Source organism: Agelaius phoeniceus, chromosome 4, assembly GCF_051311805.1.
Source record: "Agelaius phoeniceus isolate bAgePho1 chromosome 4, bAgePho1.hap1, whole genome shotgun sequence".
Taxonomy (NCBI): domain Eukaryota; kingdom Metazoa; phylum Chordata; class Aves; order Passeriformes; family Icteridae; genus Agelaius; species Agelaius phoeniceus.
This window is the reverse complement of record NC_135268.1, coordinates 60,150,661-60,176,794: the sequence shown is the minus strand read 5'-3', so window position 1 is coordinate 60,176,794 and position 26,134 is coordinate 60,150,661. Positions and strand designations below refer to the sequence as shown.

The 26,134-nt window shown below is 40.0% G+C and overlaps 1 protein-coding gene across 1 annotated transcript in view; it reads left to right on the top strand.

Annotated features, from left to right (window-relative positions):
* LOC143693985 (uncharacterized) overlaps window positions 1-24,368 on the top strand; it is a 39,651-nt gene extending 15,283 nt beyond the window's left edge. Inside the window, exon 2 of the mRNA XM_077177698.1 lies at window positions 23,776-24,368. The gene's annotated coding sequence lies outside the window, so the exon portion shown is untranslated. The remainder of the gene's footprint in view (window positions 1-23,775) is intronic.
* Window positions 24,369-26,134: the final 1,766 nt, after the last annotated feature.

Sequence of the window (26,134 nt, the reverse complement as noted above, 5' to 3'; positions counted from 1 at the left end):
GCTGCAAAAGAATTAAATCCTGAAAAGGAGTATGATTGTTCTGTGTAGTACATGGTCATAATAGTTCTGTGACTGGTTCAAAACACTGCTGTAGCTTCCCTTTAGGAGTAATGCCATTGAGAACTCAAGCCCCATGTTTTTGCAGAAAACTTAATGGAGCCTGTGAAAAGGAGACAGATTTGCTCCATGACTTACTAAATATTCTTTTTTTAGAGCATATTCAGTAAACTTTGCAAGATGAGCCTTGCAGAGTTTCATGAAAATTTCTGTCCCACTGGAGAAGAGCAGCTTGGATAAGCATGAGGTTCATTAACTTTTGGGTGACCTTTTCACAGTAGATACATGGCTGTTGCAGAAGCAGGTAATGAAATGCTGATAATTTTGCAGAAAACATTCCATAAATGTGGCTAGAGGCAGCAATATGAAATCTGAAGAAATAGGCTTCCTGCTTCTAAATTGGAGTTAAAAATGAAGCTGAATTCAAAGACAAATCAAATTGTGCAAGATTATTAATATGATTTAAAGAGAACCAGTGTTGTTGGAGGTTTTGTTTTGTTCTTAGCATGGAGACATGGTATTTTCATTAAATGGATGAATAATAAACGGATTAACCTGTCAGGGAGGAAAATGGCATACTATGCTCAAATTCTGCAGCTATTTTGGGGAAGTTGACAAATGTGTGAGTGGAGATTAGGCTGCTTTTCTTTTAACTCTTTCTTTTTCCTCCAGAAAATGCATGTAGCTGCAAGTAGAAAAGATGAGGCAGGTGCCTGCAGAAGGATAGGTTAACTGTGGATATATATATTTTTCTTTTAGTGGGAGCATTTGCTTTTAAATAGGAGATTGTGTATTGAGTAACCAGGGATTCTAGGACCACAGGAACAGAGCATTCTGTGCTATGGCACATCTGATTGTGTCCTCCTTGGGAAAGTGTGCTCAGGTCTGATCTTTTGGGGCTTACCTAAGAGATTATCAGTGCACCAAAAGGATTAGTTTTGTCAAAAACTTAAAAATCCAAAGGAATGTCTCTTAGTTTATGTGATCAGAAAATGAGCACAAATGAACCAGAAATCATTAAAATACACCAAATCTGCTGCAAACTGTATTTTTTAAATTAGAGGGATTATTACAAGTTGAGGAAGTGAGACCTTCAGCCCACTTTTTGTTTGTGGTGGGACTGGGAGAGGGCTGAGAAATTCCAGTCTGACTCATGAACATTTTTGTACACAGCTTCTCAGGAGTTCAAGCAAAGAAATAGCTTTGTCATCTTCTGGTCCTACAACAAGAAGTTTTGAAGAGCTATCCTCCACCAGCAAAATTCCATTAAAGGCATCATAAGTACATGTAAAGAGTTAGTGGGTTTCAAGTTTTAGAATTCAGAGGCCTGCTGTAACATTTGGTGAAGAGATTCACAGGTCCTTGGGGAATAGATCTTTCTCTCTAAATTCCACAGAATTATCATAATGAAAGCTTAGTACTTCCACTGCTGTAAAATGAAATACCTACAGCCTGGCTATAATAAAATTGTAGTAATCAAAATATTGATATTTCTGCTTTTTAAAGTTAGTCTATTATATATAGCTGATATCACAGTTCTAAAATATAGACAATGATCAGATGTGGGACTGAGCCCACCCTGACCTCTGTAGAGAATTGGGTTGAATCTCTGTGGATCAGCCTCCTCAGCAGATGTTTTCAAGCATGAAAACAATGCTTTTAAGATGGGAAGGAGAGGAAAGGGGATTATGGAAATCCCAGTGAGCTATCCTAGCTTTCACATTAGTTATTTGCTTTACTTTTCTAGAGTGTTTCTGAGGAGAAAATGGCTCAGAAGCATTGCAGGTGTCATCTTTTGTGACCAGAGCATTATCCGTAACTTCAATTAATTTAAGAATGAGTTATATAGTGATAATTGGCCTTTTATAACATTTTATCTGACTTGCTACTCTTCCAGGAACATTTTGGGTTGAATTGGCTGCAAAGAGTTAGTAGACTTACAGGGGGGAGCTTGAAGCTTCCACTACCTCCTTCACAAGCATTTTTCTTCTTATATTGAAGACTCATAAATTTTATAACCTCCTAATTCAGAGTTCTAAACTGCCATGTCCGAATACTGGAAACAAACTGAACTACATCCAGTGCCTATGCAAATGTGCTCAGCCACAATTTATGTTATTAGAATTTTCTTTGTGACGTACACAAGGGCAAGTCTATGTAGATGAATTCAACAAGGCTGAGCCTCTCTGCCCTCACAGGTGAGCCATGCAGCAGTGTTAGTAGCTTGTCCATTGGTTGCAGTGCTTTAAGCTTGGTCAGGATGCTCTGAAGATCAGAGATATTTCATGTTCACACAATTCACAGCTTTGTGAGGGAATTCTGGGGACTGGAAGGTAAACAGGGGCCAAGCCTTTACTTTGGGCTGTGTTTGTACTGTGTGTTGAACCTCGGCTTGGGCTCCGGACATTGGTCTAGCACCAATATTGAGGCACTGGTACTACATCCTCAGCTGGGAAGGTACCCATAAAACATATGATGCAGATGTAGCTTTTAATATGGTAGAAAACTAGCTCTATACTGATTGTTGGTGCATATTTGTAGATCTGAAATTTTTTGTTTGCATTTTGTTTCTTTTTCTTTCTTTACGACAAAAAAATTATAGCCAAGGAGAGTATTTAATGAAACTGAGCTGAATTCTGACTATTGAGTTATTTGCCAGATTAGATCTCAGGGCAAGGATTTTGTCTCTAGTGCAACAATAGGTACATGTTTAACTTTTTCTTATTGCCTTGGTTGTTTTATAAAATAATTCCTAGTTACTACCAGAATGAAATTCTTTAGGAATACTCATTGTTAAACATCATCCTTAAATTTAGGAGAAAGACGCATAGGAGATGTTAATATGATGAGTACTATAAGCATATTTTATAAATGCCTTGTGATGACATCAAATGTCATTTGTGCATGGTGGCAGATACTTCTTTATTTTTAGGATATACCTGGATTTGATTACAGAACCCTTAATATGCCAGAGCAGGAAAATGGAATTGAACTGGAAGTATAGATGAGTAAATAGAGAATAGAAACTCATCTAATACTGTGATGTCCTAATGGACAGTAGGTGACTAAAGCAGTAGGTGACTGTAAAAAATACAAATCCTGTTTAGAAAAGGATTGTGGACCTCTGCCATGTGTAAAGGGGTATATGTGTGTCTTACAGTATTTGATTTAGCAAAGAATGGAGCAAATTTTCTTTTTGCCATCCATTACTCATTTTAGGAACTGAGAGAATAAAGTTCATTTTCCTTTTGGAAGTTGCTTCTTTGCAGCTGAAAATCCACCCTATGGCTCCCTCTTTGTTTCTGTTGCCCTCTGATTCTTATGCTCCAGATTGCAGTCTAGTTGCCTGGCTGAAACTGGAATTAGTCTTCTAGCCACAAATAATGTCAGAGAGAATGAGGTTTCACAGTGTAGTAAACTTACACAGGGAGTGCCAGATGGCTTTTACAGTCCAGTTTGGCCCATGAGCGTTTGCTCGTGTGAGTGCATGTGTGCATTTAAAAAAAACAAAACCAAAATCTAGTAGCTGCTGGTAACTGGACCATCTGGTAGCTGTTCCATCCAGTATAATGTAATTTACTTTTTTGCTTTTCAGGCAGGTCTGTTTTTAAATGGCTTATTTTAATCACCAGAAAGCACATATGTGCCAGTCAGTCGTCTAGTAGTTCCCAGCACTCTTCCCTCTATGCAGCCTCCTTCTGTCAGCTGAGGTTTTCCCCAAGATGCCACTCACACTGATATCAACTTTGTCTTTTCCCCTAGGCATCTTCCAGCTTTGCATATGCAGTGCATTTTTTTTTCCAGCAGAAAGCAGTTTCTGTCTCTATCATTTCCTCTTTGTAAGGACAAAGTCTATTCTTCCTAAATACTCCTATCTCGCTCAGTCTTACCATTGTTCACTCTCACTCTCTCTTAGGATGAGGTCTGATCTCACCTGACCCCAATGAATGCTTAAAAAATTTAAACTATGAAACCCAAGTCTCTTATAGCCTTTCCCCTGTGTAGCTGAACTGGTTGCAAAGCTGTGCAAGTCCCCAAAGCAGGTGCAAGGAAAATCATGCTTAACAGCCTTTATCAGTGGGGAGAAACATTTCAGTAAGAGGATCAGGAGGGAGGCGTAAATGGCCATTGGCTAGATAGCCTGTTCTGGGTCACCCTGGAGCAAGCACCTTCAGAAGGTGCTATTATTTAACTATTTATGCCCTTATTTAATGGATTGAATGGGATCCAGGCTGAGGAAAACAGCTGCTAAACTCAGTGTGCTTTCCTGCTTGAACTGTTTTCTCTAGCTTCTTCCCATGTCCTGTGTGCATTTAGTGTCCATGAGATAGTGTTATTACACACTTTGTTCTGTTAGAAAAAGCTTTCAAAATGGGGATTCTGCTATTAATAATTATGTTAGTTTCTCCCAAATATATGTAGGGAAAAGGACTGAAATTAGCTACCTGCTGTATGTGTGCAGATGCTTTAGCCCTTTCTCATCTTTTAAAAGCACGACAGATTTCAGATTCTGCTTACTGTTTAAAAATCCACGGCTGTAGGAAATTTTGTTAATGTGGTAATCTGTGCTATCTTTTCCTTTCTGTCCCACTGTAATTTGTATTAGTGAAGTGCAGTGAGGGGCTTTTAAAGAGGGCTGTACCTTTGGTGCACCCTCGCCCTGCAGCATCCCCGCAGTCTCGGTGCTGGGCTGTGTGATGCAGAGGTTGGAATGCGCAGTGTTGCTCCTAAGATTTAACAACTCTGCATTACAGCTCACCCACAGGCTTGTGTGAACTACATCTGCCACCCCAGTATATCTTCCTTAAACTAAACGTGATTTCTAACTGTGAGTGGGGTGGATGGTGAGTTGAAGTAGAAAAACAAGAATATAGAATCCTTCATTTTTAGGCAATCTCTGTAGGACAGCAGGTAATAATAATCTGAATTCGCTACTCTGCCAATGTTTTCTCTGTTGTAATTGATGTAGTTTCATTTTAATATATGAAATAAATTCTTTAGCTTAGTTGAGTGGTGAAACTATGCCATTTTGACATTTGTTCACATGAAATGTGTTTCATAATATGCATTTTTAGTTTGTGTTTCCTCTGAAAAGCTAGCATAACTGTGTATTCTGGCATTGCAAGCAAAAGTAAACTACATGGTTGCAGTTCCACGTTTTATTTAAAACTGTATAATATTATATCTTTTCGTGTGACGACAAAGTTCTTGTTGAATGAATTCATGATTAGATAATCATGACTTGAAAAACATATCCTAAGATAGAGGTGTATGAAGTCAGTGTTATAAAGAGGATTCTTAGCAACAATCCTCACTGTCATTAAAGAACCATGGCATTACTATGAAATAGGAATGCTTTCTTTTCTTACTTCTCACAGCATTGTCCAAGACAGTCAGCTGTGATCAAGAAATTGGATTGGCAAGGTATTTTATCTATCACATTGTACTGCTGTTGAGGCTGAAAATTATAGCTGATTGATTTACAGACAGGATTCATAGATATTTTCATTTGTGAAAAATAGTATATCAGTAACTCCAAGAAAAATACACATGGAGTGGTGCATTTACTGGGATCTGGAAAAAATCTATGGACACAGGTCCATTGCTTTGTACAGGTGTGAGCTCTTGTCTAGCAACTGCATAAGTGCCTCCCTTTCATCAGAAATTTGTTCCAGTGTTAGAAGAGAATTCTGGTGGTGTGAGAAGCCACCAGTTTAAAAATGTGCTTCTACTGGTAATGTGGTATTCATGAGCAAATTACCAATGGTGTGTGGCCTTAATATATTGTCAATAATAAGACATAAAATCAAATTTTCAACATCCACTTTAATGGAGAGAACTGAAAGGGAAAAAATGAAGTTTTGACTGCTTCTTTTTGCAAAATATGCAGAAAAAAAGGAGTCCACTACAGATCTTAAATACAGTCTCAGAAAAACTTTCAGCTCTCAAATGAAATAAAAGGTCTTAAAGTAATAATCACAGCTATATTTGTTCATCAAATATAAAAATTTTCCAGAACCTGAAGAAGAAAACAGTATTTGGCAGATATATCTGTGTTTCCTTGCTGCTGTTTTTGTTCATTGCATACAGGAACCCCAGAATAAAAGAAGCTCTGTGTAGCAGGATGTTATCTCTGATAAATATATAGGAAGTGTGGAGAGGGTTGGCACTCTGACCATTCCAGCACATTGCAGAAAACAACATGAACCCACACAACACAATATCTTTTCTCTTCCTCAAATCAACCTGCAGAAGTCCAAATAAAATTCAAGGCTTTGGACCTCATGTTTCTGACCTCTGATGGCTGGGGTTCAGTTTTCACACAGTTAACAAAAGAATTGTGATAAAGACAAGGTTTCTATGTTGCCAGTGGAACAGAACTTCCTACAGATAAAGGTGATGCTGTCTGTGTTGAGAACAGAGGTTTCTTGGCAGCCTGTCTAAGATTAGACCAAGCACCCACAGCAGATGAGGATAATCCCAAACCTACTGTCTTCTTCCTCAAGTGCAAGTCTTTGTACCTGTCTAAGGCATGGTCAGATGTACAGATGATGTATAAACTCCTACCAAAACCAAACACTGAACACATACACATGTATGTGTATGTGGTATTTCAGGGGGTGTGTGACTACTGTCTGTCATGTCACCCAGGACCTCAGCTAGAACAGCTGGAAAAACACTGGCTCAGCCCAGCTGTAAATAAGACTGGAGGGACATAACAAAGAACACTGTCAGTAATAAAGAGCATAAGAAAAATTGCTAAGGGTAGGAGACTGTAAAGAATTGGCTGTACTTAAAAAAAGAAAATAAGAGAGTGATGCAGTCTAGAAAAAAATACAGAGCAAACAAGGCAGAAAACTCGGCTCCATTTCTCAGTTTCTTTTCCCACAACAGAGCAAACAGTACTTTTGAAGAATACTTATTGAGTATAATAAGGACAGGTCCAACAGAATGCTCAGAAATACCAGTATGACTGGGGTATAAAAAGAAGTAAGTGTGGGTAGATTAATAAAGACTGAACAGTGTGAGACATGAGTGGATGTGACACCTGAAACTGCCTCTTTCTGTAATAACACTCACTAGGTAAATTTTGTTTTATTTTGCATAGCGGAATGTTGCTGGTGGCAGTATACCTGCTTTCTCCTGTAGGCATAGCAGATTCCTTTTCTTTCTTCTCAAACCTCCTACCTCTCAGACACTTCATGCAGAATCCTGTTTTCCCACTGAGCTCCCATGTTTGCTCCAGGTGTTCAGACTTGGCTTTCCTCCCTCAAGACTGCACACCCATGCCTCTCTGCTCTTATGTTTCTTTCAGCCTGTCTCCCACTCTGCAACCCCAGTGCTTCTGCTTTCCCTCACCCATGCTGTACAATACCCCTTTCCCTCCATCCCCAAGCTGGGATCTCCCTGCTTTCCCTGAGCCTCCTCCTTGGGGTGTGAACCCCTGCAGGTAGTGCAGAAACCCAGGGCACTGCTTGTGTCTGCAGATATGTGGGCAAAACAATAAACTGCTGAAGAAGGAGGTAGAAAGCTGCACATATTACCTGGTCTCCAGAGCTGCCCCCATGCTGGCTCTTGGCACCACCATGGGATAGTGATGATTTTAAATTATTTTGTATTTCCAGAGGAGTTTCTGTCATAACACAGATGACTAACCTGTTGTTAGCCATCTCATAGAAGAGCTTTCACATTCAGATGATAAAAATACTGGAACAATTTATGACATTTCTGTAATGAGGTATCATTCTCTTTCATGTCCTAAGGCAGTGTGAAAGAGGCAGACTATCAGTTATCTTCTGAGAAAATCCTACAGATAGTAGTTCAGGAATTTGTGTAACCATTTTACATAGTCTTCTGAGATTTTTTCTGCTGAATCCCTCTATGCAGCTTCATGAGGACCATGCATTGCCTAGTTTTCTCCTTTCTGTTAGTTTTTAATCAACAGAAAGAAATTTTAAAAAAAGGCTAGCCCAAAAGAAATGTAAAAGGAATATTCCTTTATCCCTTTTTATGTAAACAATACCACACTTGAAATTTCTTAGTTAGAATTATGCAAGAAAAGGTTGATCTACTCCAGCAGACACATCCCTATTTCATCCTTTCTGTGTATGGTTAGAACAAGAGGAGCTGAAATCAAGCATTTCTTCCAGTGAATTACGAAGAATGTCGGTTCTGAGCCAGCAGGCTATAAAAATGAGCAAAATGATATAAGAACCTATTAGAGGTAGCAAGAGATAATGATGATAATGTCCATAATGTACTGTTTCTGCCACTTCATTCTGCATTAGAGACTATTGTTGAGAATGATCTGCCTCACCAGGTTCCTGTCTGTCCTGCTCCTTGCCTGGCTGCAGAGACTTGCCCAGCTCAGTGTTCTGCTCACTGGCCAGACACAGTAAATCAGAACCACTCCACTGAGCCCACAGCAGCATGTGCTGCAGCTAGATGGTACAAAACTATATTTTTTCATGCAGCATCTGCCAGACAAAAGTTCCAAGAGATGAACTGATACTGGGACCAGTCCAGGTACCAGCCTACAGCACTGTTTCCTGGTTGCATCCCCACAAGAGAAAATGTTATCTTAAAACTGCAATGGCAGCAGATAAACCTATTTTGTTTATTTTCTTAAGCCCTAGAACCAATTGTATTCCTATCTGATTGTTTCGAAGTCAGTATTTTCTAAGGGGCTGACTTCCATAGCAGCTGGGCTTCTCTATTTCTCCTGGGCAAGGATGTGTGTGTATGTGCCATGTAGCATGCACACATGGTTATTGCTAATAAGAGAGATTTTACACCTGTGTGTAGAGCACAGTAACACTGTGATCCAAGTATGTGTGCAGAATGTTCAGCAAAGACACTGGGTATAAGCCACAAAGCCAAAAAGTGTTGAGCTCCCTGTGCAGACGTGCAGACACTGTAAAGTCAATCCATGCAGCAATTTGCATTCATCCAGGATTTCCACTTAGCTACAACTACCTAGGAACCTGAATTTCCTAGGAACTTACGATTATTATTTTCCTTTTTTTATTTCTTTTTATTTTTTTCCCCAAGGCAAGTGGCACTTCTATTAGTTAATGGTTAGGCATCTCTGTACAGCTCCCCAAGGTATCACCAGCCCCTCCAAATAATCAAGAAAAGGGCAGAAATAAGGGAGAAAGTCTCCCACTGCTGCCCAATTTTCCTCAAAAGGAAAACATTGGTAGTAACTGAAAAACTCATTCTGTTGACTAACCTGGTATGAAATTCCTATAGGTTCTGTTAGGTAAAAGTCTGCTAGGAAAGTGTTTTGGTTGACACTAACATGGAGGTTATCTGAGATCAAGAACTCACTGTGCCTATGAAATTGGCTGGATTACAGAGTTCCACAAATACTTCAGCTCTCTAAGATGCCGTGAAAGTCCTAACTTGTTTTACTAAGGTAAATTTGAATTACAGAAGACAGTTCCAGGAGAAGTTTTTTTAATTTGCTTGCAATAGACTGTTTTTCAGCCTATATTTTATGTTTCTTTTATGTCAGACATCCATTAGTTTTACCTTGCATGCTAATAAAGCAATGCAAGTTATTGAATACCTGTTTTGCAGCAATATAGCTATTCCAGTAGCATTTTCTTTAGCAAGAATTTCTAAGTGAAAATAATGCTTTTTGATGGTGCATGTCTCTTCTCTCATCTACTCTGTGTTAAGCAGGTAGCTCCATGCCTAAGCTCATAAATCCTGCAGAAACTTGAGGCCATTCAAAGGGACCTCTGACAACCAGAGAATAAGTGCACTTGGTTAGTAGCCTAGTTTTCCTCTAGTCCACCTATATGCTCAGTAAAAATATGATTTGCAAAATACTATTCCTTTTCTGCAGGCTCCCCAAAGCATCAGGGTATCCCAGTGTTGAAGACTTAATCATGGCAAACCAAGTGCTGCTGAGAGGTATCTCAACACTGCAATATTAAATGCTACCATGTTATATACCATGGTCAGTAGTTGAAGGCAGCTTGTGCTTATTTCTAGTTTGAGCATAATTTAATCTCATTGTTCTGAAAAGTAACCTCAGTTAAGACCTTATCTTTAGAAGAGAGTAAAGCAGAATGGGAAAAGAGCTTCTTTTAATTGCTGACCTGGACAATTCTAGTCGAAGAGAAAAGAGAAAAGTTTGACCAAACATGACCAAATTTTTTAAATGTATTTCTCTCATTTAAGTGAAATTTCAATGAATATTTATTTTTGACACAGTTATTTCAAATCCAGCCCCATACGTGTACAAAATCTACTGTAATATATTAAATTAAAGAAAAAATGTAATTAGCATTAACATGTATTTGACATTGGTATCCAGTCTGAAAGATAGTGAGAAAGAACTTGTTCATGTTTCATTCTGGTGTTATTTGTTTCATAAGGGCCATTAAAACTATCATTAAGGTATGTATCATTAAATTCTGGATTTATGCCTCCTAATTGTCTGGCTAAAAGGGTCCTCACCTAAGCTATGAATACAGGCTGTGTTTATATTACAATATGTAGTACTGTAATACACCCCATGTTGCCCATCCTCAGATGTTTACTCCAGCTACAATCCATCTACATCTGAGGGTAAACCCAGAATTCTTCCTGCCCCCTGCATGTCCTGGCTGTTCCTGCAGGGAAACCTCAGCCCGGTGTTCAGGAAGGGAGAGCCCCAGGATTTCTCTGGGCTGATGGCAAAGTGACCTGGACTGCCTGACACCATGGATTGCACTGTGCTGCTGAACAGACATATCCCAAATCCCTAGGAGAGACTCCTCCAGACAGTGAACTGTCTGACCTAAGGTGTGTGTCCAAGAAACATGGAATAAGTTGTTCCTTGCAAGTGTCTCTCCTTGTGTTAGCAACATCTCCTTGAATAGGCATTGAATTTTCAGGCAGTAGAAATTAGAGAAGGTGAAGCCCATCCTGACTGACTGTGTTTGTTCAGTGGCCCACTGAAAGCATGAAAGAAACAAGAGTGAAATATGTGACTCTGCTAAGGTTTTATTTTCATTGCCAGTGACTCACCTCTGGGTATCCAGGCAGGGGCTGGATGGTCCTGCTCTGAGAAATGGGCTGTGTAAGCATCAGGGATTTGAGTGCATTTCTCTTGACAGCCCCTGTGAATGACCCAAAGGGTGTGCCCTGCTGTGTTTGGGGTACATATTTCCAGGATATGTGCCTCTTGTGGGGCTGAACCATGGAGACAAAGGGACCTTGCTGTGCCATTCCTGCTGGGAATTAGGCTTGAGCTCAGTGCTGAGCTCTTCATTTCTGAGCACAGCTTTTCACCTAGAAGCAAAATAGAGCATGCCCTGGGGACTTTGCTATTTGTTTGCAGCTGAAATGCCTCAGGACCAGATAAAAGCTTTGAAAATCTGTATTTTGGATGTGTTCTCAGGGGCTGAAGCCCTCAGGTGCTTTCTGGAAAGCTCCTGCAAGTGCAGCTATTCTCAGTCTCTTGTGTTTCTGCTCCATCCCTGCGTAGTACCTGGCATTATTATCTTCTCCCAGATCAGACCTGCAGAAACTTGTTGGAGTCCTTATAATAACCTCTTTATATCTTTTTGTCACCTGAAAATGAGTACTGACACTGCCTTTCACTGCTTGCAATCTGAAGCAATAAATCAAGTGCACTGTCACACACACAAATCCTCTTGGTTTTGTCACTGTCTGGCTTTTAATTCAACTCAGACTGGATATTATTTCTGGTTTTAGACCAAGTACAGCAATTAGATGCTTGCCACACTGCTAATAATTTAAGACTTAAAAGTATCAATCACTGTTACTGCAGATAAATGTTACCCAGTATGACCAATGCATGAATGACAACCTTTTAGGGTGGAGAGAAGCTACAAGATAGAAAATAGTATGTTTTATCACAGGAGAGGCCAGCTACTAAAGGATGTGCTGCCACACATCAGTGTCTAAAACTACTGTTGGTTACAGAGGATGATCTGATAAAACATGGATATTAAAAATGCCCTCAGTTGCTGTCCTGCTGGGTAAAGGCATTTCAAAAATCTAATCACTGTACTTGCGATGTGACAGGACTTCTGGTACTCTGCTTCACTGTGCTGTTCTGCTAGTGCTTGGGAAAGGTGGTGTCATGGTTTGACGCTGGCACAATGCCAGTGCCCCATGGGAATACCCTCTCCCTGGTTTCTGCTGTGAGATGTGACCAGGAATAAGCAAAGCAGGCTCCCACTTAGGAAAAAAAAATTAACTAAACTACAAGGGAAAGGAAAAAAAAAAAAAAAAACACACAAGGAAAATGAAAACTTCACAAATACATCTCCTCCTCCTCCCCACCAAATTCCCAATACAATACATCTCCCAAATCATCGACTCTCGGTCCGGCACCACCCTTCAGAACCCTCAATCCTCAGTTCATCAAGAGGAGAAGGAGTCCTTCTTGTGCCAATGGTGACCTCTTCCTTTCATGTCCAGTGCTGTCACCACTGAACACGGACCAGAGCTGCTTCTAGGGTCGACTTTTAAGGATGCTTCATCCCACTCCAAAAAGGCACAGTCTCAACTTTGGGACATCTGTCCCCCCCATATTTTTCACCCCCTGGGGCCGAGGGGTACCCACACCGAACCCTCTTGGTCCTGAGGCATTGCCTCCCCCTAGAATGCAGTCCCTGTATCACAAAGTGGCTCTGTCCATGGCTACACAAAGAGAGTCCAGCATAAGCTACTCCATCATCTCTTCCACCTGAGTTCTTCTCTATTTCTCTCGTGGCCCATTTCCTCTTATCTCATCTCTATCTCTCTTCTCATTCAGCTCCAGGAGGATTAGCATTTGTAAGGTTTCCATCATCCAAGAAAAGGGTTAAAAATCTGAGGCTCTGTCTGTCCAGAACTCCCACGGCTGCCCTGCCAGGCACCTTCTTGCTGCCCCCCTTCTCCTTCTCGGCTGGCCAAGCACAGGCACAGGCTCTCTCTCTGTCTCTCCTGGGTGGGGGTGGCTGCCCGATGCCTATCAGTGCTCCTCCACCCTTCCATCCTGCAGGGGCCTTCCCCTCCCTCCTGTCCAGGGCCCGGCCTACCTCACCCGGCCCCATGGCTGCCCCTGGGCCTACCTCACCCGGCCCCATGGCTGCCCCTGGGCCTACCTCACCCGGCCCCATGGCTGCCCCTGGGCCTACCTCACCCGGCCCCATGGCTGCCCCTGGGCCTACCTCACCTGGCCCCATGGCTGCCCCTGCCCCGCCCAGCCCGCAGCCGGGCAGGGCAGCTCTGAACCTTTCCCTTACCGGAACCCAAGAGAGCCTCCCAAGAAACAGCCCTGCTTTAACCCCATGCTCTCAGAAATAGATCCAATGTCCCAATGGCCACATTAAGTGCCAATATTAAAATCTGAGCATCCATTAGCCTAACCACAGCATCCCAGAAAACATATTTCCCGTGAAATGAAACCATCACAGGTGGCAAGAAAAAGCCATGGTGTCTTCAGCTATTCTGGACTAAATCCTGCAGCAGTGAGGGCTGGTGCTGCTTCCCCCAGTGTGGCACTGAGCAGCTGCAGTGTTCGCAACATGTAATACCCTACTGAAGGGAGGCAATAGCTGAAGAAGAATGCAACATATGTATGTGTGTTTTCTTTGTTCAGTTGAGTCACAGCCTGGATGTGGCAGTGTTTCTGGTAAGGGATGGAGACTTCTTTCATGCATCCCTTTCTATCAAACATCTGTGGAACAAGATTAATACATTTAGCTGCTCTTCAGTTTTTCTTTTTCTTTTTTTTAAGAAACGAATCCTTTCAATATGACTTCTGATAGAATCACATTGCCTAATTTCCCATATTTTAAGTGACCTTTTCCTCTGCTTCTTTCTAAATGAAATTACTGCAAATTCATTATTCATAGAATCAAGGCACAAAGACCCAGTTGTAGAAAGTCAGGAGGTTACTTTCTTTGAAAATCTTTTGAAATCCTCAGACTTAGCTCATATATAACAATATTTCATGATAGTGTCAGCAACTTTGTTCTAGCAGAGTCCAGTGTGAGCTAACTTAGGAAGACTGAGAAGCTATTATGGGTGTGTATTTGTGGCTAACTTTCCTTTGTCATGGTTAGTTCTTGATTAAAGTTTCTGGAAGCTGCACAGACTAGATAATCAACAAATATGCAAATCCTTGGCCATAAAAAATGCTAGCTTGCTGGTGTGTCCACAGGTTTTGCAGTGACCCCCTTTTTCTGGCGAACATAATTCTAGAGCTCAATTACTTTGTATCTGTGAAGAAAATCCAAATAGTGATTTCAAATGATGAATTATTATAGCTTTCATCTAGATATAAAGGTGTTAATATTCTTTAGGTTTATTGGTATTTTCAGAGAGTAATATTCTTCAGGTTCAAACAAATATATTCAAAGCTGCTTGTTTCATACAGCACACTGTATTGGAAAAGGAAATATCACTGGTTTCAGGATTTAGCTGAGAAGTTTCGTTCACATGAACAGCCACAGTCTTTGCATGAAGAATATGAAGTTTGCTTTCTGAAATGAAGCTTGCTTTCTTTTAATTTGTGTTCATCTCTTAGGAAATACTGGGCATGTGACTCAGACTAGTGTGATGTTTCCAGTCTTCTAATAAGATAACATATGTCCATGCAGATATGTCTGAAGTTTGTGTGAAGCTTTTCTTGGAGAGTTTTGATGCAAGAGTGCAAGAAATTCCTCTAGATTTATGTCCAGCACTGCAAGAAAATGGTCTTTATTCACTTTTGCACTCACAAAGTTAGGACTGTCTCATATTTGATTGGGTGTTTTTTCACTTTCCAAGAAGAAAAAAAGCTATCTTAGATTATCCACAATGTGTGTGAGAGATCTAACCCTGAACTGGGTGAAGAAGTGGCACCATTGCATGGACACTTCAGAATCCACTACAGTGAATTTTCTGTCTAGCAGGTCTGAATCAAGTTTGGGGATGTTTGACAATAAATAAAACCAGTTGATCTTAAATTCAGTACCAGCTTGATATTTTTCACTTAGTTCTGTTACATTGTGGTGATTTGGCCCTGGCTGGATGCTGGATGGCCACCAAAGCCACTCTATCCCTGCCCTCCTCAAGTGGACAGGGTAGAGAAAATATAGTGAAAGGTTTAGAAGTTGAGATAAGGGCAGGGAGAGATCATTCAGCAATTACCATCACTTCCATGGGGTGCAGCTGCCTCACCAGGGCTGCACCAGGGCTGTACGGGAACCCCTGCTCTGGCACCTGGAGCACCTCCTGCCGCTCCCATTGCACTGACCGTGGTGTCTGCTGTTCCTCTCACATGTTCTCACTCCTCTCTTCTCTGGCTGCCATTACTTGCACAGAATAACTTAATTTTCTTCTTAAAAGTGTTATCCCAGAGGTTCTATCCCCATCTCTGACTGGCTGGGCCTTGGCCAGTGGTGGGTCCATCTTAGAGCCAGCTCGCATCGACTCTGCTGGACATGGGGAAATCTTATAGCAGCTCCACAAGGATGGCCCCCCCTTCCATTACCAGAAACTTGCCCCACAAACCCAATGCATACATACATATAAGTGAAGGTAACAGGATATTTGCAATTTGTAACAAAACCACACAATTAATTTTTTTATTTGTTGCTCAACATGGTGGTACTGTGATAACTGTCACTCTTCTTATTTGTAACATAAACAAAACCAGTAATATTATAATACAAAAATAATTAAAACTGGTTTTGTGTGCCAAAGAAGTGACTGCTCATTTTTAATAAGCCATCTGTTTCATTTAGAAATTGGCTGTTTATAAATTTCCTTTAGTCAGCAAAATATTGTCTTCTTCCAGTAATATTGAGAAAACCCCACAGGATCCAACTAATAAACTGTATTCTCTTTTCACTGTGAAAAGAGAAAGAAACAACATAGATTTTAAAAGAAGATACAGTGTGAGGCACAATATTTGTGGCCAGATGAAGGCATTGGGAATTGGAGGGAGGTGGGTGTGGGAAGGGCAGTACCTGTCTAGCCTCATGGACAAAGCTCACCAGCGCCATGCTGGTGGGAAGCATGGTTGGGAAAAAAGGAGGAGGGAATTGAACTGGTTACAGTGATGGTTTGTATCTCCCAAGGTACTTCAGAGGGAGTTCCAGAGCACCAAGAGCTCACAGAATGAGGTAAAAATCAATGCTACACTCAGTACTGAAATTGCTGCGAAATTTTCTTGTTCTCATGCCATTTTGGAGGGCAGGGGAGACACAGCAGAAGATTGTATTACAGTGATTTTCCATGAGAGTTTTACCGGACAAAGGACACTGATGGTGTGTTTGGGAGGCTCCTGGTTAATGAAGTTTGCAGCACAAATAAGAGAGTATATACAAGAGAGGAATATGATGTAAAGGGCAGGACCACAAGGGCTGGGAAGCAAAGAAGGGCTCCAAATATGTCCAGTTCTTATCAAAGGGAAGTTGAGAGATGGGCTTGAAGGAAGGGTGCTTAAGGTATAACAAAGGTGCCACAGGGTTTTTCACCAAGGCTCATGCTGAGGATTTTCCAGTCTAGCTGAGAAAGGCATAGCAAGATGGCTGCTAACTGAAGTTAAATAAAATGAATTCTGAATGAAGATGTGGTTTTTTAGAAGAGAGAAAATGAATAATTTATTAGGGAATGTGGTAAATTTGGCATGCCTTCATGTGTTTATGGCAAAAGCAAAGTACATCTTTTAGGAGAATATTTAATCAAGCACTCAAAAGAAGTTATACAACTTGTTTGTGCAATGGGTTTTGCTGTGTGGTTGTGATTATTTTTCTTTGGTTTTGGAGCCAATGAATATATGAAGTTCCCTATTTATTTTCTTTCACAGAAAGAGAATAAAAACCCCTGCATTGTCCCAGCATATTCATTGCTACTGCTGTTCTGCATTAAGAAATGCCTATAACAAAATCTCATTATTTAGAGTGTCTGACAGTTGCCTGCAGTGGTCAGACTTTATTCACTTTCAGTACGGATTTGCCTGAAAATATTTAGTTTGGGACTGGTTGGGGGTGGCAATTGTTTGCTCTTGAAAGTTAATATCATTCTTTATGGTTGTTCTGTGCATGCTTTCTGCATGCTCAGGGTCTGCCATTTTGGGGGCACAGGGGGTGCCCTCGTACCTCAAGCCCTGTGCTGTGCATTTCCTCCTGTGAGAGCCCCGGGATGCACCTGAGGTCTGCTTCTCCTACTGTTTGTAGCACAAAGGGTGCTGGTATGGCCAGTCCATGCCCTGCTCTCACAGGGGACCCCTGACCTGCAGGGCATGGCCACTCAGCTACTCCCTTGCTGGGCTTCTGAGGTCTGGGTCTTCTGGCCACAATCAAGTGACAAGATATTCATAACATTTTAAAAGGTGCAGTGGTCGCATAACAGGACATGTAATTCCAGTCCTCCTATAAAACTACCCAAGATGCAGCAAAACTTATGGAAAGTAGATTAATCTGTTAACTTTTATAGGTTTTGGAAGTAATTTCAATAAAATCCACTTGGTTTCTTTATTATACTAGAATTTTCCCTAAAGAAATTGGTATTTTATTATGATGTTTGTCTTGGACTTTCAAGAATTGCAGTTTTAATGTACCCAATTACTTTTGTTATTAAAAAAGTCAGAAAGCAAACTGATTAAGATGTTAGAGTTTTTTGACTGTACTTTCCAAACAATTCCACTTGGTTAGCATAAATATTTGGATCCAAATTTTTCTGGCAGCCAACAGACTTGTAATTGGGTTAAAAATAAGAAGGGAATTAATTTTTTAAAAAAAGAACTAAATCATTTACTCATGCCTCTGTACATTTTGTGCCATAATATAGTCTGATTTAAAGTTTTCTTTTTTTTTTTTCCAAGAGGTTTTGATAAAACTCGTATGGTAGGTGACACCTTGTTCTGCAGTGGGAAAAGTGGCAATCAAGATAAAAATTCCCTTACTGCAATACTTCTTGAAGTCAGGCAGTACCAAAAGTAGGATTTTGAATTTTATCTTAATTTAGAGGTATGCTGTAACAGATACATTAATTTAAATACTTTCCACAATGCAGTTGATTTCTTTCTTGCATGTGTGTCTTAATAAATCATGCCTGCCAATGTAGTCCATTAAATGAGATGCATAATGTGGCCAATTTATGGTTCTCCTAGGAACTGGGTGGAATTTTGGCCCTATGGAAGTCAGTGGGAATTGTGCCACTGGCTGCAGCAGGTCCAGTCTTTTCCCAGCACATTCATTCATTCATTTTTGAATGTGCGTGTCTAGTGTGCTGATTTCCAGCCTTAATGTTTGGTTTTGCACTTACATTGGAAAAGAACATTTTAAATCCTATCAGGAAAAAAGCCAATGCATGTTCTTAAACCTTTGGTATTATTTCCTTTGGAAGAACTAGACAGAGAATAATATGTATTTTTTCTTTATCTGATGGCAATATGCTGTACTGAAATGAAAAACATTTCAACCTGAATTCAATTTTATGTTTTCATACGTATGTGTTTGTGAGTGTGTGTATCCTACTGACGTTATTTCCTATTGACTTAAGATACAGTTAAATATGGGTGACAGGCATGATAGGACTTTCTTTGAAAACCTTTGCCAATTAGGAATTGAAGGCTGGTAAGAAAATCTCTCCCTTCTTCAGTTCCTTTTTGATATCTGGAAATTCACAGCAGATGGCCCCGGTTCTCTCATTTGCACCATTCTGGCTTCACTGATTTAGGTCGTAGTAAATCCTGATTATCCAGCTATGAAAGTGGGATCAGGACCAGCATTTTGGCAACTGGCTCTGACTATAAAAAGAACTCAGTACAAAGGAACAGTTTGTGGCTCTAATAAAACCTGTGGGATTTTTGCTGTTTACTTCACTGGAATCTGGATGTCACCAAAATGTGGTGTTCTAAGTCACCTCTGTTAATATTCTGGTAATGAATGATGGATGAGATATCCCAGGGAAACAAAAAATGAAAAAAGATATCACTTGCCAGTTATAGGGCAACCTGATGTAATTAGTGTTTGCAACCTTTGCAAAAGTGGGTTTTGTTTGTGTGATTTTTCACTTCTGTGAGGAGGGAGCAGTGAAATCTATGCCCAACGTACCATAGGCAAAGACCTGATCTGACAAAATAGAACAGCAGATTTAATTTTCATTTTGTCTGAGAGATATTTAGCATCTCTGCTAAGCTGTAATATGGCACTGTGCTGAAATCTGTAAATGCATAACTTTCCTGAACTGCAAATTTAGTTATACTGAATTTGCTGGGTTTCCATAAAATTGCTGTAGAAACTTCGCGGGCAACAGAATTCTACATAAATGCAATTTGCAGGTTTGTCACTTTTTCAGCTATATTTTCCATCCTTCTCATCTTTGTGTTATGGAGAAATACTGACTTTGTGGAATCACTGCAGAAAGTTATAAATGATGTATGAAATGAGAAATCCCTGCTCAGAGCACAGAACTTAATCTATGCTATTTGCTGTGAAAGTCAGCTCAGCTGCAAGCAGAAAAGCCCACCAAAGCCAGAAGCTACAGACTAAGAAAACTAAAGCACACTCTAAGTATTTTCTTTTTTTTTTGGTTTGTGCCAGGGATAAGCCAGGGCATGGTACTGCAAGCTGCAGAAAGTCGTGGGGAGGGCAGGCATTCACAGCTTGGGTGTGCTGAGGTGTCCTGTGCAGGCTGTGGGTTGAGCACTCTGCCCTTAGCTGGGAGAGGAACTTCTCTGCCTGTGCTGAAATGGGAAGAAGGGATACAGGGATTGCTGCAGGAGAGGGAGTGAGCTTAACCCCCCAACACTGCATAGTCACCAATGAAACAATACTATAAAATGCCCCACTGTTTTTTTAGGATTTTTCAAGTTGAAGTGTCATTGTGTGTGTAGAGGTTACAGCACTTGTGTGGGATCAGCATGACACAGTTTATGTCACCTTGTTGGATGGACAGAATCCACAGCTACTGCTGTCATCCTGCAGGATCCAGACCACTAGAGAATTAGGTGCTGCAAGAGCAAAAAGCAATCCTGAAAGCATGCAGTGATTTCCCTCTCCTCACCCATAGATTTTTTCAGGCTCCTGCTTAAAATCTACAATTCTGTGCTAGAGTTAGGGAGGCTACAGTCAGTTGGTGGTGTCTTTCTGTAAAGAAGGTATTTTTTGCAGTTGTTGTCTAAAACTCTGTTTCCTGTGAAAGCTGCTTTGTCAGAAAGATACATTAGCCCTGCCTATGAATAGGAACAATCAGCCATTTTGTGGTAGAAGCAGCTTGCAAATAACTTTAGTGGTCCCTAAGAAATAAACACTTCTGCCAAACACTTGTAGTGGGGAATGCAATACACAGGTAACAGCAAGCCTTGGCTTATCACACTGTTTATTTCCCTTGTTCTCTCTATTGTGAACTTCTTATCCATTGTGGATACCAGCTGAGAAGGATGCTAAGGGAAGCTTCAAATTCTGAAATCCCAGAGTCAAACCTGGGCAGGAGGAGAGAGCAGCAGGTCACAGGCTGAAGTGGTTGGATTCTAAGCTTGGCTTTGGTAAGAAACTCTTTTGGGAAGCTGTCTCTGCTGCTGTCCCCAGTAGCTTACTGCAGGGCTCTCTGTGGCTGCAGACTCCTTCAGTAGCTGCTGTGCATCCCAGAGCAGCCTCAAGTTCTGAAGGATGAAGTGTTTAAATGTGCACAGAGGGTCAACTTGGAAAGACCAGGATTTATTTACAGGACAGTTAGCCTGCAGTCTAGCACACAGAGCTACTGCTTATATCCTAGGTAAAATAGATGACTTGGCACTTGGCAAGTGCTACAGATACTGCTAAAAAGGTGTTTCTTGGCTCATCCATCTCTTGCAAGGTGCAGAGGAGCTGTGGCAGCTATATAAAGAGTTTGGGGAAAAATAGAGACACATGAGTAATGGAGTAGTAAAACTCAGTTCAGCTCCTTGGCACTTGCAAACTCAAGCCAAGCCCTGCAGCCTTAACTTGGGGAAAAAATTATCTGGAGAAATCAAAGGGAGTTTTAACTTAGAAAGCTACTCTACTGCTTGCTTGTTCTAGGGGTAGGTGTTCAGCTGCAAAGTTCCCTTTCTTTTGCTATACAGACTGTGACTAGGGGCAAGTCTCTCCTCTTAGTATCACAAGTGATGCAAAATTAATCAGAAGCCAAATTCTGACAGCTAGAAAAATCTGCCATATTATTAAGAAGAGCTTCTAAACTGCTGAAGAAAACTATAATCAACTGCTAAAGCACATCTTGGGGAACTAAAGGGGCTTATAAATAATCATTAGAATAAACTGCTCCCTGCCGTGAGGCACATCTCTTATTATGTCTGCTATGTCCCTTTCGGCTCTCTCACTGCATCATCAAGCATGGATTAAGGTCAAATAAATTTAGGATGACTGAACACAACAGTCTTGACTAAGTTTCTAAAAATGTGAAGGACACAATCTTGTGAGTGAACAAGTGCAATGTATTCAATTGCACTAAAATACTCAGATTACAACTGGTTCATAGACCTTTTCACAAGAAAAAATTATTGGCAATATCACTGCGCCAATAAATTCACATATATTTAGAATAATGCATATAATTATGTCAATATAATGAGGAATAATTATGGTGGAAATCAACATGCCCCCTCATATTTTTAAAGTACTTTACTGTTTACATATTTTTCATGTTTGAAATGGTATCAGTTGTATCAGAAGATACTCCAAATTTGAGCAAGCAAGCGTTATGTTACATAATATTATTCTCATGTTTATTGACACTTAAAAGAAGTTGGACTCCTAAACCAGCTTTTTATTATGTGTGTGTTTCCAGTATGATGTGGTTTGTGCCTCCCTGACAACTATGAAATTTATGCCAATTCTAACTTTTAGTTTAAATAGATCTTCCTGATGCTTATCTTTAGAAATGTTTTCAGAAAGCAGCTACCTCCCAGTCACTGGCTTGCCAAGGCAAGGCTTGTTCACCTCCTCCTCTAAAAGAAACTCTGCTCCCCAGATGGGAGGATGTGGAGCTGTGGAGGATGCCTATGGGAAGTGCCTTCAGCAGCACCAGAGCTGAAGGAGGGAGGGCTATAGGTCCATCTTCTTCTGCACTGAAGGATTGCAAACCTGACAGACTTGTGGAGAGAATGCTGACCAAACATGAGAAACTAAACTTGATCAGAAAACATAAATATAATAGGTGCAAGGAGACCTGGTGGGAGCATCCACAAACCTAGCAGAGAGAAATAAAGCTTTAGAAAGGAAAAAAGAATTGAATGTGAGCAGGGCAAGGTGTCTGCTGCAAGCAGAAGAGAACCTGTTTCACATCTGCAGTAAAGAGTGCAGTTTCCCCAAAGAAGAAGCCTTCAGAGGGCTCCCTGGGCTCCCTTTGCCTGGGCAGAGGGACACTTGCCTGTGGCAGCATGCTCTCCATGCAGAGATGGAGTGGCAGGCTCCCCACTTATTGCTTCCAGCCTGTCTCTATTCTCTGGCACTGTGCTGAATGCATTCTCCATTCTGTGCTGCTTTTCAGCCCCACTGCTGAGCTTTATCTTCCAGGCTTTTGCTGACCTCCTATGTATTTTGTTATCCTCTGGTTTCTCAACTGATGTTATTATTGATGTACCAAGGTTTTTTTGAGAATAGAGTTGGAATATTTTTTATAGCTCTGCACACCAATCTTGCATTTTATAATGGGTACTGCAGTGAGCAGTTGTTGACTGTAGATGCTGTTGTCTGTTCAGCAAGTTACAACAATTTTTTTCTGCAGTTTCTAGCAGCCAGAGGGGTTAAGATGTGTGATTGAAAACTGTCCCAAGCTATAGATTAAGACCAATAATGTTTCCAGTGGTTTTTTTGACTTTTGATTTGTTTTGTTTTAGATTAGCAAAATCTGCTTTATCATTTTGAGGGTCGAAAGGGAACTGATTGCAATAAAAGCAGAACAAGATTTATAGCATATTCTTATAAATAAAGGCACACTGCTCTGCCAAATTATGTAAGATGTGGCATGTCACATTGTTCTGTTCCTCTCATGATCTATGGTGTCATATGGACTTAAAAAATAGGACTATTGTATGGATTTTTGCAGCATAATTGGCATTGACACTTGTATTGATTGAATAAATGAAATAACATGCACAGTTCTGACAATCTTTTCAGGTTTCTAAGATTACAGTCGTGATGATTCTATGTCAGCAAAAAATTCTTTAGGAATTTAAAATGAAGCCACAGCCAGTTCATTAATATACATATGTTTGAAATTGCAGCCCTAACAATTGAGTTCTCTGCACTGAATGCTATAATATATATTGTCATGAGCTATATGCCCTCAGATCATTTCTGTGAATTACAAGAAAATTATGGAAGGGAGAACATTTTATTATTGTGCTTTTCACCCAGAGATACAGCTTTTCACTGATGAAAATTGAAAACACTGAAAATTAAAATGTAAATGCATTTATCAAAAGAAGAGGAAAAAATTGAATCCTGAACTTTAACTGCTTTTGCATTTTACTTCTTCAAAAAGCAATTTTGATATTTACATCTCAAAAGCACAAGTAGTCAGACTCTGTAATATCTATTTGGATTCTTACTAATAAGTGACTGGCTCATGGTTGCTGGGGGTCTGAAGATTTGTTTTAGTAAAACAGCATGGAAAGCTGCGTGGGTGTTTATTTGTGTATGTGCATATTCTGAGAGACAAACAGAATAATTATACATTTATTTAGCGTTTCTCTCCTTTCTGTTTAACACATTCTTTTTGTGTTTTTTACAGGTCAGTGCCACCTTACAAAAGATGTGAGTTACTCGTGTCTTTGTACAGAAGAAAGGAAAGACAGAAAGCAATGAACACTAGAAGCTCTTTACATGAAATTTAGCACTTAATAGACAGGATAAATGCATAATTTAAGGTTTATTTAAGCTGGATTTTTTTCCTTTTAGTTTCAAAAAATATGAGTTGTTTTTTGGTTGGCATCCTGACTTAACTGAGGATATGTTGACAGCCCCTAAGAAGAAGCTCATCCATATGCTGAAGAAGGCTGTGGGCTCAGTTTCCTGCAGAGGAAGAGTGCTGGATGAAGCATGGAAGCAGGCAGGCTGTGCAGCAAACTGAGACATCCTGTGCCTCTGGTGCTGCCATGTAGTGTAAGAAAATAAATGTATTATCTGAATGGAGATTGTGCCTTTTTGTGTGGTTCTTACTGTATGCACAGTCAGAAGAGTTGACTGCCTGTAGTTAAAATCCATCCAAATCCTCTACGAGTGACACAAGTAATGAGCAGGTAAATCCTTTGTGTAGCATTTTCACTGCTTTTGTAATTCCTTTCTCTTTCTTAACTTTGGAAGCATATTTTTTCTGGTGGACATTTTCTGAACTCCTCCATGCGGGGCGACAGTGCTAGATCCCTCAGATTTAAGTGACAAACCCCACAGACTTAGGGACCTGATGCCAAAACTCTCACCATGTGTAAATACAGAGGAGGCACCAGAAGAGAAACTGAGTGCATTCTTCCCTTTTTGCCTTACAGTAGATGTTTTGAATCTTTGGTTCCATCATGTCTGTCTCTTTTAGTGTTTCCCATTGTATTTGGAAGACAATATTTATCTTTCCTTAATATTTTTAATTAACTTTAAAATTCTAAGGTGCTAACTAAGCATAAGAAACACACACAATGTTATACATGGTACAATATCTATCACAGAATAATTGGCACCAAGCAAAAGTTGTTGCCTTTTAGGATCTCAGGTACTGAAACGGTTAAGAATTTTCTGCATTCATATTTCAAAGAAAATAACTTGTCAAGCAAAGAGATTGAAAAATTATATCTATTTATGCAAAATATGTTCATAGCATTTTTTAGAATGAAAGAAAATCTCGTGTCATTATCTTTATTTAAGAAAAATTACTCAAAATTTTTGGTTGAGTTTTGTGGTAGAAAAAAAATTTATTTTTTATTCTATTTAGGTATCTGATACTTCTTTTTACTTTGAAAGGAAAATTACTTCTTTGTTTCAGATGTGTCAGAAAGTGGAATGTCGTGGGCTATCAAAACAGACTACAACAGTCATGATCAGAAACATTTTGCTTTAGCATGAAAACCATTATTTCTATAAAATCATTCATATTCTTAGGATTTAACAGGCATATTTGGTGAATTTATTTACATCTTCCCAATGTTTTATTCATTTATTGTTTCAGTTTTATCTTTGTTATTTCTGTTCCCCTGTCTTTCTTGAATTTATGATTAATGTTTCTTTAAGCAACAAAACAATACATTCCAGATCAAGAGTTATGCAAAGACATAGCTTTTTTTGAGGAATAAAATATCAATAAAAATATCAGTATTCATAGCAAGTTTTCTTTCATAGCAAGAGATGTTGTAGGCAAAAGTTTTGCTTAGACCAAAATAAAAACTATCCAAAGGGTGGAGAAAAATGGAACAAGCAATCAATGTTTGTGGAAAATTCCAGTCACTACCTGGATCTGGATACAATTGGCAAAGAGGACAAAAGAACTAATGGCGTGGATTTAATGGATCAAGTTTCTCTTCTGCAGTTCATCTCTTCATTAATGGCCCATGAAAAGTGAAGACCAAGATATTTGGACCAAAAAGCTGCCAGAGACTAAACCAACCATTACCCCTTGAAAGATTGCATCATTGATGCTTTAAATTAAATCTTTATTGCCATTGTAAAATGTCTGTGAGTTACCCAGAGAAAATAAAATATGTGGTTTTCAGAGAGTGGTCATTATTTTTCAGCTAAATAAGAAATGTCCTTTCCCCTTGGGAGCAGTGTGAAATGGAGCCCTCTGTAGGTCTTCCTCAGTTAGATTCCTGGCCAAAGACTATTCTACCTTTCCATGCACATCTGGTTCTTTGCTCCTTTTGAAAGAGGTGAATCAAGGTGGGTCACATCTGCAGGCCCTATTCTAACAGTAATATAAGAAGAACCATATTTTTTTATGGAAGTAAGTAATTTTCCATAAAAAATGATCTAAGACAAAGATGGGGGTTGTTTGGAAATGGAGACTTGGGAGAAACCTTATTGCTGTCCACCAATACCTGGAAGAATATTGCAGATGGGTGGGGGTTGGTATTTTCTCCAATGTAACAAGCAACAGGACAAGAGGA